At 27.5% G+C, this 12,958-nt stretch overlaps 1 pseudogene across 1 annotated transcript; it reads left to right on the top strand.

Annotated features, from left to right (window-relative positions):
• The first annotated feature begins 8,753 nt into the window (after nt 1-8,753).
• Nucleotides 8,754-12,480, top strand: LOC111287939 (exportin-2 pseudogene; annotated as a pseudogene). The gene is made up of 2 exons (XR_016341395.1): nt 8,754-11,830; nt 12,341-12,480. The product of XR_016341395.1 is annotated as an exportin-2 pseudogene (transcript).
• The last annotated feature ends 478 nt before the right edge of the window (nt 12,481-12,958 follow it).

Raw genomic sequence — 12,958 nt, 5'->3', positions numbered from 1 at the left:
TGTCGGCTTTTGTAATTGTACTTGCTCACTTCAATTTGTCGGTTGTTAGAACCAGTTATGATTTGAGCTTCTTATTGGATTGGATCCTCAAACTTGGTCAATCTCCTTTTACTTTTCCTGTTTCTTCACCCTATTGTCTTCTTTCTTGTTTCTTTACAAAATAGTCTATGGCTTCGCTAGCGCCCTTTGTTTGTGTTGATTGCCTTTCTTTCTGGTTTAAACAAAAATCAAATATAAACCTTAAACATATATACCCAAAACCTTAAAAAATTTTGCTGTCAAAACTTTTTGTTGAATGCATCCTTTTGTGTTTCTTTTCAACTCCTTTCTCCAACACAACTCCCAAGAGAAAATCTTAATTATCTAAACCCAAAACACCAGAAAAGACTATAAAAAAAACTTTTAATTTTTTTGCCTTTTTTTTTTTTTTACTCTATCTCTTAATTTTTTCTAAGTGATTCAAATGGGATCTCTTTAAAGGCCTCTAATACCAACTACAATAAGAAAAAGGAGTTTTATTGGTTTGAATCTCCTAATCAACTTCAACCTTAGATTTTTAATCCAAATTCACCTCTCAAGCCAATTCTTTTTTACCGTTCTTTTTTAATTCGAATACTTTCAATTCAACAACTCAATTAGAATTAAACACTCTTTAAGTTTCATAAAAACAATTCTTTCTTTTTTTTTTTTAAATAATAATAATAACTCTAAACTAAATACAACATCAAAAATAAATAAAAAAATTCAAAGCCTAATCTCAAAACATAAATTGACTCATGACTAAATAAGGTGTCTACACTAAATATGAGACTTTTCTAGGGAATAGTTTTAATAATTACCCCCATTATTCCAAAAATGTTGCATAAAGAATTTATTATATCTCATATAATTGAAAGCCCTTAAATCTTATACACGATGTTTTCTTCATGAGAAAATTATCATTTATTTTGAAAAAAATTAATTTCCTAAGTGGCAAAAATAAGATAGATTATGAATTAATCAAGATTACCTCTTAGTAATTGATAACAATTCCGTACATCTCATCATGTAAGCAATTTTGTTTCCCCAAAAAAGTTTAGTAAAGGGATCTACTAACATTTGATTTATAGGAAGGTATTTTATATTGATTTTTCATTTCTCTACAACACTTCTTACATGATTGTTTCTCACAACATTGTGCTTGCTATTATTGGACAAGCTTTCATTCTTAGTGTTATAAATAACAGTCTTATTATCATAATATAATCTGATTATTTTTTTAGTTTTTTCTATGAAAGGTATGCTTTTTTAAACACCTTTTAAAATAAAGTACATTCTTAGTGGCATGTGATAAAGCAATAAACTCAAATTCCATAGATGACAATGTCAAACAAGTTTGTTTCTTAAATGACCAAGAGACAATTGCTCCATATGTTGTAAATATAGCCAACCTATAAACTTGGAACTTACTTTGTCTGAAGCCCAATTAACATCATTGTAACATTCTAAAACAAGAGTAACACAATTATAATGCAAACCATAGTTCAATGTATGTTTCAAGTATCTCAACAATCTTTTTAACTCATGCCAATGATCACTTCTAAGATTATTAGTAAATCTACTAAATACTCTAACAGCACATGCAATATCTTGTTTTATTTAATTCATAGCATAAATTAAATCACTTATGATCTTTGCACATTTTTTTTTATTAATGGTTCTCCTTGATTAGGTTCTAACTATGATAAGGATCTATAGGTGTCTTATTAGGCTTACAATCATAAAGACTAAACTTTTTAAGCAATTTTTCAATATAATGTGCTTGAGAAAAAACAAACTTTCCATTATCTTTATAAACCTTAACTCTTAAAATCACATCAATAGGACTTAAATCTTTTATATCAAAAGTTTGAGTCAATTAAGACTTAGTTTCATTTATATAGTCCATATTTGTACCAAATATAAATAGATCATTTACATAAAGAGTAATAACTACCTTGAACTCATATGTGACTTTAATAAAGACACAACTTTCATATTTGCTACTTTTAAAGCCAAATTTCTTAATCCTTTTCTTCAATTTCTTATACCATTGTCTAGGTGCTTTTTTTAAAACATAAAAAGACTTGTTAAGTTTACATACCTTGTATTCTAGACCTTGAACCAAATATCTTTCTAGTTGGTGTATGTATGTCTTTTATTATAGATCACTATTGAGTATGGTTGTCTTTACATCCATTTGCTGCACTTCAAGTTGTAAATTGAAGTAATTATGAACATCATTCTAATAGAAATAAACTTGGTGACCAGTGATAAGGTTTCAAAATAATCTAAACCTTCCTTTTTACTATACCTTTGGCTACTGATCTTGCTTTAATTTATCAATATTACTATCAATTTTAAGCTTTTTTTTTTTTCAAAATCCACTTTGAGCCAATAAGCTTAGATTAGGAGATAGATCTACTGAAAACCAAGTATTGTTCTCAATAATATATTTAATCTTATCATCCATAGTTTTCTTCTACAAAATAGAATCATGCTCATAGCTTTTTGAAATGATTTAAGATCTTCTTCTAACATGTATGTGTACATATCATATTCTAAATTCTTTTTAATTCTCTTTCTTTTGCTTCTTCTAAATTCATTATCTTGAGATGCGTTATCATAAGATACAACATTATGACTATTACTAATATGGTTATATGCATTATTATTAACAAAAAAAGACCATGCTTAATCAATTCATTTGATAAATCTTTTTCTATCTTTAGATCATTAGTATCTTTAATAGTCAAATGCTCAAAATAAATAGCTTGTGTAGATTCAAACACATAATTAGCTTTTAAATTAAGAAATCCACTTGCCTTGCTTTTTAATGCATAACTAAAAAAAATAGACTTAATATCTTTACCACCAATCTTTGGTCTTTTATTATTAGTATATCTAACACATATGCAATGTATCTAAACACTTTAAAGGGGCATTTGGTTTGCAAAATTTTAGATTTTGGGAAAAAATGTGATTTTAAGAAAAGTGTGGATTCTTGGCAAGAAATGATTTTTTATAGCATGGGATTGTTATATTCCTGTGTTTAGTTAGGGGAAAGTTAGATTACTTAATTTTGTATCTTCACTATAACAAACACAACAGTTTTTCAATTAAAATAATCGACAAATAATATAGTTTCAAATAGCGTAAATGTATTATTTGAGTGTTTCAAAACTTATAAATGCATCACTTGACTATTTTAAAACAATAACATTGATCAATTATTGCGTTTTAAAACAAAACAACACAGTAATTGATTGTTTGTAAAAATTTAACAATTATTGCATTATATTTTAAAGTAACGCAATAATTGATTGTTTTAAAAAAATTATAATGATAAATTACTGCATTATAAAACAAAGCAACCCATGATTTGATAACTTGAAAAAAACTAGAATTATCAATTACTGCATTTCAAAGCTTATAAATGTAGTAATTAATAACTTGAAACAACTATATGATCATTACTATGTTATAAAACAAAGCAATGCATCTATTTGGTTATTTGAAAAATTAAAATTATCAATTACTGCATTATAAAACCTATAAACGCATTAATTGATTGTTTTAAAACAATTAAAATTTATTTTATTACTATGTTATAAAACAAAGTAACGCAATAAAAACTCATTTGAAAAAATTAGAATTATCAATTACTGTGATTCAAAGCTTATAAATGCAATAATTGATTGTTTTTAAACAATTACATTGTTTTACTATTGCATTATAAAACAAAGCAATGCAGTAATTGATCATTTCAACAATATTAGAATTATCAATTACTTTATTTCAAGGCCTATAAATGCAGTAATTGATTGTTTTAAAACAATTATAATAATTAATTACTATGTTATAAAATAAAACAATGTAATAATTGATTGTTTTTAAAAATTTACAATTATTAATTACTGCATTATAAAATGAAGCAACACAATATTTGATAATTGTAAAAAAAGTATAATGATCAATTATTGCAATATAAAACAAAGAAAAGTAGTAATTGATCATTTGTAAAAAATTAGAATTATCCATTATTGCGTTTCAAAGGCCATAAATGCAACAATTGATCTTTTTTATTTGGTAAATACACAAAAACCCTACCTACTATTCTATTAACCTTTTTATTGAGGATTTACCTTGACCCCCATCCAAACCTTGAACCTCAAAACCCATATGAGAAACCCTAAATCGCTTTGTTTTCATAGTCATTTCATCACCGTCGTCGTCATTGTTTGCCGATGATTGGGGTAAAAATGTGATTTTTTACCTTTGTTTAACTATTCAATTAATTGTTCATATAATCCCTATTATTATATTTTTATTTTCGATTGCTTACTTGGTGATTATTTGGTGATTTTTCATATACTTGGGGATTGCTCGGTTGATTGAGGTAAAAATGTGATTTTCATTGCTTGGTAATTGTTGATATAATTACAATGGAATCTATGAAAATATATGTATAGTTTTTGATAGTCCATATATATTATTGGATTATGCATATGTAAGGAAATGATTTCATTTTTTTTGTATTCAATGGGATTGGATTATGTATTGTAAAGAAATGATTTCATTTTTAAATATAAATTATATTCAATGTTGTATTCTTTTACAAGGTTTGGAATATCCGTATTGTTTTTATACATTTTTATGTTTGGGACTTTTCATTTAATCTTTCTTATGGTTTTTCCTTCAAGTCTGATTTGATCTAATTTCACTCTTGTCTCGATGCGATTGGAAATTTTTTATCCAATGGCACCTTCAATAGCGTTTGAATACGGTATAGCACAGTGAATTCATTCTAATCATGTAACATCTCAAATTATATATATATATATATATATATAATATAACAATATACATAAACAAGTTTGTCACATAAGCGCTTATGTGAACAATTCTCTTAAATGACACATAGGATAATTTTTAAAAAAAATAAGATAGTTTCTTTTAATTAAAAATTGGATAATTTTAATTATTCAAATTTCAAAATTATTCAAATTATAATTGAAAATCAAATCAATTTAGAGATGTATATTCTAAAATTAAAAATATGAAATTTGGATTTTATTTTTTTAATAAATAATTTTAGTTGTTTACCAAATAACCTTATTTAAAAAATTATTTAATTATCAAAATCTTTCAAACATGTTTAAAAATTACAAAGATTAAGTTTATCTAAATCTTTCAACAATTTTTTTTATCTTGATTTAAAAATTTTGATATAAAAAATTATCTTTTTAAAAAATTTACATAAGCTATAAAAAATTCAAGCAATTTTATGTAAGATTTCGAAATTTCAAAAAAAATTCATCTTAAATCTTTAAATAATAAGATTATCAAAATGATTATATCTATTTGAACTTTAATTATCAAATTTATATTTCAAATAAATGCAAAAAATTTAATATTATCTTTATCACTTATTATATCCATTTTAAATTTTAAAAATTATCTATTTAATCCTAACTGTTACTAAAGAATTCTTCTACAAATGTAATGTGTTATACATCAATTTTTTTATTTTTTCAATAACTTTTGTTAAAGGTATATTCTATTACTATTGCATTTTTTTTTTTGGTTTATAAATTTTTTCTAAGATATATTTTATTGTTATTATAGTTTCATTCTTATGAAAAATATTTTTTTTTAATTTATTTTTTTCACATATTTTCTAACATTTTTCATATTTTGTATAATAATTTAATCAAGATTACTAAAGTGAAAGTGTGTTAATACTTCTTTTATTATTTAATTTATCATTCAATAATATATATTTTTATTTTTTAAAAAAAGACAATTTATTTTTATTTGATATGATTTTACATGTGTATAAATATTATTGTAAACAAAAAAATTCAAAGGAAAGACATAAGTTTTTTGTTATTTTCATGAAGTTTATTTTTTAATGACAAGTCAATATATATATAAATTTTATATATGTTATGAGTTTTAAATATTTGAATATAATTTAATAAAAAACTAATTTGTATATATATATGTTCATATTAAATAAATAAAATTATTTCATGCATCACACGAGTTATAATCTAGTCTTATATATATATATATATATATATTACAATATACAATGTTACATGATAAAAATTGCTTATGTGGATGTTAGGTGAATACTTTTTTTTAATGACAAATAGAATAGTGCTTATATTATTTTATTTATCAAATAAATTTTTTTAATAAATTATTTAAATTTAATATTTTGATTAATTATTTAAATTCAAATCACAATCTATTTGAGATTGAAAATTTTACATAAATTTTGAATTTAAATATATTAAATTATAATTTATATTTTCTTTTTAAATTTAATCACAGTTTCAAATATATATACTTAATAACATTTTATTTTTTGCTAAATAATTTTATTTAATAAATTATTTAAATTTAATATTTTTGGAGAAGTAAGTGAGGGTGCGATGGGTATTGCACCAGAACGCTAAGACACATGTTGTCTCTTTTCTTTCTTGTATTCTTTTTTGGGATATTAGTATTGAAGACGAGTATCTGTTTTTATTCTTGTATGCTTGATAAGTCATTTCACTTCAAATCAAAGAAAATTTAGCATAAATTTTAAATTCAAACATATTAAATCTTAATTTATCATATTTTCAATTTAATCATGGTTCTATATATATATATATAAATATGTGCTTAATAAATTATTATTTACTAAAATTAGAATTTGAAAACAAAAATGAAGAGTATAAGGGAAATTATCCCATTCAAATTAAAATTATTTTATTTGTTATTATTAGAATTAAAAATTGAAGAAAATAATTTTTTTCTATTTGATGATTATGGTTTATTGGTTTTGACCGAAATTGACAAAAGCTAGAAAGAAGTAAAAGTCAAGTTACACTCATGAAAAAGTAAGTCTATTTTCTATCTTTATTACTCTTTAAAATGTGGTTTATATTGAAATTAATAATTAAACAAAAGAAAATAAACTATAATTTGAATTTGCTAGATGTTAGGACTTACTTAGAACTTATATGGTGATTGACTGTAAATTAATGAATTATTGATTAAAAAGTATGTATTACAAAGTAATATGAGTTTGCATTCTTATATGAAAACATGAGATATTTGAATATTGCTAAAAAAATTAGATAAAAGTATGTTTTTGTTTTTGGAATAAATATAATGTTTTATTATATTTTTATATTATATGTTTGGTTAATTTATTTGTTTTTCTTTAGTTCATTACTTTTTTTTTTAATTTTTGTTTAGATTGATTATAATTAATTTTTTGTATTATATATATTTTTTGTTTTATTCATTTCTTTAATGTTTTTATTCTTTGTTAATTCATTAATGTATTTACTCTTATTACTGTATGTTTTTAATATCAATAAATTTATATGTAAATTTATATTCTTCATTTTCTTTTGCTATATTTTTTTATTATTGATTTTCTTTGTCTATAATGAATGGTGCCCACCAAAATTACTCTATCAATTATGTTAAAAACGATTAAAAATATGATGTGTTTTCAAGCATAACATAAAGAATCATTATTTCTTTTTTATCTAAAAAAATAATTTTATTTTGTTGACATAAAAATAATTGTTAGATCAATATATTTGTGAAATAATTACTTGAAGTATGTAAAAAATAAGAACTAATAAAAAGTAAATGGTTATGATTAAATTAATAATTGTGATTTATTGTTTAATCAAATATATATTATAAAATATTATGATTCAATAGTTTAGGAATATTCTACAAATATAAAATATTTTTCATAATTTAATCAAATGATATATATATATCCATATTGATTTTATCATAAAAACAATTATTAATCTTAACTATTTAAAGATTGACTCTTAATTTTTTATCAAACAAGAAAGAAGTAATTGTAAAATTTTTAGTGTGTAGCAAATGAATTGAAAAAAATATTTTAATAATTTTTGAAAATTTATAAAAGTTTAGACTTTTTTTAGATGAATAATATTATTTATAATATATTATATATAGATTGTCATTTATTTGTAGCTTAGCATTTATGAATATATGATTATATATTAGATCAATAAAAATTTATATTTTTTATTAAGATAATATAAAAAATTAAAGTTAATTAAAAATTAAAATTAAAATTATGAAAATTTTAATAAAAAATCCTATGCATTGGAGGGATTAAAAAGTTAGTTTTTAATGTAAAATAATATATTTTTTTCAACATTACAATGCAAAGAAGAAGATAAGGTTATTTTATAATTCTAGATTTGGACCTTTTATATAAATTGTGAGTTTGATCTTTAAAATTTGTATATTTGTATCGCATAAAATTTTAATAATTTATATATTTATATTAATTAAAATATTAATAATTAATATATTCATATTATATTTTATACAAAAGTTTTATGTCATAATTTGTATTAATTAAAAATAAAAATATATTTTGAGAAATTATCAAATACATTATAGTGAAATATTTTAATTTTATAAAGAGAATTAAAAGGAGAACACATTTTTTAATATATATTTAAAAAATAAAAAATTAATTTAAAAATAAAACATATGTTATCATTTTAAATTCATTTATAAAGTTAAAATATTATACTATTAAATTTTCAAATAATTACATATTTTTTAATTTTATTTAATTTGTATAAAATTTTTATTTAAATTTTACACCATATTACATTTATTATTATTTTTTTTTATCGTTTTCCTATGTCACGTTGTATTGGCAGCTTTGTTCGGTCCCTCCTATAGTCTTATTTCCCTCTTCAAGCGCAAAAATTGCCCTTTTCTTCAACCTCGTAACACCCGTCGCTGTCGCTGCGACACTCTCCAGCGAACTCCCCTCACTTTCTCTACTTCATTTCTTGAATTGCGTTTGTACTGGGTCGATCTCAGATTATTCTTTTTTGAATTTGATAATGGACTGGAATCCCCAAACCCTTCAATTCCTCTCACAGCGTTTTCTCCATACGCTCTCCCCTGCCGGACCCCGACGTGCCGCCGAGTCCTCCCTGTCTGTAGCCGCCAATCGTCCGAACTTCGCGCTCGCCGTGCTTCGCCTCTTGTCGGAGCCTTCAGTAGAGGAACAGATCCGTCAAGCGGCTGCTGTTAACTTCAAGAACTACCTCCGAACCCGTTGCGTCCCCTGTAACGACCCCTATGCCGGCCCCACATTTTCTCCGATACCCGACCCCGAGAAGGACCTGATCAAAACCCTAATCGTCTCTCTCATGCTATCTTCTTATCCTCGCATTCAGAGCCAGCTCAGTGTGGCCCTAGCTATTGTCGGCAAACATGACTTCCCCAAATCATGGCCGACTTTGGTTCTAGAGCTCGTCTCCAATCTTCTAAAGGCAGCCCAATCCGCTGATTATGCTTCCATTAAAGGTATTTTTGGAACTGCTAATTCAATTTTTAAGAAATTTAGGTATCGGCATAAAACAAACGATCTTTTGCCTGATTTAAAGTATTGTTTGGATAATTTCACTGCCCCATTGTTAGAGATTTTCTTCAAACTGCTTCCTTAATTGACTACGGTGCTTCTGCTGGTGGTGGTTCCCCTGTGACCCTCCGGCCACTCTTTGAATCTCAGAGGTTATGTTGTAGGATATTCTATTCATTGAACTTTCAAGAACTGCCTGAATTCTTTGAGGATCATATGAGAGAGTGGATGGGTGAGTTTAGGAAGTATTTGACCATTCACTAGAGAGTAGCGCAGATGGGCTAGTGTTGGTCGATGAACTTAGGGCTGCAGTATGTGAAAATATTATTCTTTACATGGAAAATAATGAGAAGGAGTTTCAAGGTTATTTAAATGATTTTGCATCGGCTGTTTGGGGTTTGCTTACGAATGTGTCTCAGTCTTCAAGCCGTGACAAACTGGCTGTTACAGCAATGAAGTTAGTGCAAGTGTGCATCATACTTTGTTTGCAAAGGAGGGAGTACTACCACAGATTTGTCAGAGTATTGTGATGCCAAATGTGCAGTTGAGGGATGAGGATGAAGAGCTTTTTGAGATGAATTATGTTGGGTTTATAAGGAGGGATATTGAGGGGAGTGATTTTGATACGAGGCAAAGGATTGCTTGTGAACTGCTTAAAGGAATTGTGATTAATTACAAGAAAGAGGTGACTGATATTGTTTCTATTCAGATACAAAAGTTGTTGAGCTGATTTGCTACAAAACCTTCTGCCAATTGGAAGGACAAGGACTGTGCCACATAATTCGTTGTTGCACTTGCAACAAAGAAGGCTGGGGGTACTTCTGTTTTAACTGATCTTGTGGATGTTCAGACCTTCTTCAGATCAGTTATAGTCTCCGAGTTGCAAAGCCAATATGTGAATGGCTTTCCCATGCACAAGGCAGGTGCTCTTAAATTTTTCACAATGTTTTGTGGTCAGATACGAAAACCAGTTGCATTTTAATTGTTCCCAGATTTGGTTCGATTTTTTGGTGCGGAATCAAATGTGGTTCATTCATATGCTCTAATCTGTATAGAAAAACTCTTGCTTGTCAAGGATGAAGGGGGAAAAGCTAGATATACTTCAGCTGATATGATTCCTTGTGTTCCAGTGCTGATGAACAACCTTTTTAATGGATTGAAGTTTCCAGAGTCTGAGGAGAACCAATATGTAATAAAGTGTATAATGCGTGTTCCTGGAATTGCAGACATTTCCAGTGAGATTGCTGGACCTTGCATTGGTGGGTTAACATCTATTCTCAATGAAGTTTGCAAAAATCCAAAAAATCCAATTTTTAACCACTATCTTTTTGAGTCTGTGGCAATTCTTATCAGACGAGCATGTGAGAGGGATGCCTCTCTTGTATCAACTTTTGAAGCCAGCCTCTTTCCTTGTCTACAAACCACTTTGGCCTATGATGTGACTGAGTTCTTGCCATATTTATTCCAGTTGTTGGCCCAGCTTGTTGAGCTGAACAGACCACATCTCTCCAAGTTATATGTGGATTTTTGTGCTTCTCCTCTCCCCTGATTCATAGAGGAGATCTTCAAATGTTCCAGTCCTTGTGCTTCTGCTTCAGGCTTTCCTTCAGAAGGCACCGCATGAGCTCAATCAAGAGTGAAGGCTGAACCAGGCACTTGGTATATTCAACCTGCTCGTCTCATCATTTAGCACAGAGGAACAAGGCTTCTATGTGCTTAACACTGTTATTGAGAATCTTGAATATGGTGTCATATCTCCCTACGTGAGTAATATTTGGAATGTCCTTTTCATGCGCCTCCAAAACAATCGTACTATAAAGTTTCAGAAGTCTCTTGAGATTTTCGTGTCACTCTTTTTAGTCAAGCATGGGGCTAAAAATCTAGTGGACACAATGAATGCAGTTCAGGCCAACATATTCTTGGTTTTCTTGGAGCAGTTTTGGATTCCCAATCTTAAGCTGATCACTGGAGCAGTTTAACTTAAGTAAACTGCAGTTGCTTCAACAAGACTCAGCTGGGAATCTCCAGTCCTTTTGGATGCCGCAGCTACTAGACACTGGGGCAAAATGTTGCATACCCTTTTGGATGCCGGAGCAGTACAGAGTTGAAGAAGAAACAGAAATGCCAGATATTGCTGAAAACGTGGGATATACAGCCACTTTTGTTAAACTTTACAATGCTGGGAAGAAAGAGGATGACCTTCTGACTGATGTAAAGTATCCAAAGCAATTCCTAGGAGCTTCATTGGCAAAACTTTCTGCACTTAGCCTAGGGAGATACCCCCAGATCATCAATGAAGATCTTGATCGAGCAAATCAAGCATCACTACTTCAGATTTGCAGCACTTATAATTGTGCAATAGTTTGAGTAAGTGCTTTCCTGTTTGTTTGTTTTACCATGTTTACTTTTGTCTTGCTATGTAAAAAATGAATGCTGGTTTAGATGTCGGATTGTGGAGGGGCAGGGGTCCGTCCTGTTATTCTGCTCTTTTTAACACTGAATTAGTATCCTGATTTGATTTAAATGAGTGTGGAGTGCTATCACGATCCTTTTTTTTTTAGCCAGAACGCTATCTAAACTTCTAACTGCTGGAATTTTTGACCTTCTAAAAGCTGCCTAATAGTCCAGATTGTGTTTTTATGATCCCTTTCAGGAATCATGTAGGGCTCAGTTAATAATTTTGCTCAGTCACCCATTAAAGCTCTTGATTTTCTCTTTATGCATCTGGATTCCCCTTTCTTTTGAACTCTAATCCATTGCAGATTTATATCTGCTCCGTTTCCAAAGATAATGAATTCCTTTTATGTTTTAGATTGAACGGCAGCTTCTTCTTTGGGGTGTGCCTTCTCACGGGTTGGTTTTATTGCTTGATTGCAGGGTTTCTGTTTCTTCTCTATTTCGGTTGTTGCAGTTGTGAGCAATGGATGCTTTTCGACACCAAATTGTAACGATTCGTAGGTGCTGGTGAGTGCTAGATTTTGCAGTTGTGTAAAACTTTGCCTTCATTATTCCTCTTTTTTTTTTCCCTAATTTCTTTTTTTGAAAAATTTGGAAAGGGTTACGAGAAAGAAGAAAGTTAGAGGAATCATTTTAGAAACTGATTCCAAATTTTTGCCTGAAATTCTCACCCGAGTCTGATTATTATCACATTTCTATGTGGTTGTAGGAATTGTATTACGTAATTTGTATATAAAATATAATACGAATAAATGAATTATAATGTTTTATACACTACCAATAGCATTCGAGGCAGGATTTTGCTTGCCTCAAAAGCTTTTATCCAACTCTGATCCGATTCAATATCGGGTTATTTTTCTTGGCATCCAATCTCGATTTGACATATATATGGATAATCAACATTTGATCCGTTTATGGCCCAAAACTAATATAAGGATTTTTAATACAGTATAACATTTGTAAAAATATTATTTTTAATATAAATTACATTTTAATTATATATAAATATAATATTTTTTAGTTAATTAATATTTTAAA

This window comes from Durio zibethinus, chromosome 4 (assembly GCF_047325235.1).
Source record: "Durio zibethinus cultivar Kanyao isolate XHJ-2024 chromosome 4, ASM4732523v1, whole genome shotgun sequence".
NCBI lineage: Eukaryota > Viridiplantae > Streptophyta > Magnoliopsida > Malvales > Malvaceae > Durio > Durio zibethinus.
The sequence above is the reverse complement of the archived record's forward strand: the minus strand, read 5'-3'. Positions and strand labels throughout refer to the sequence as shown.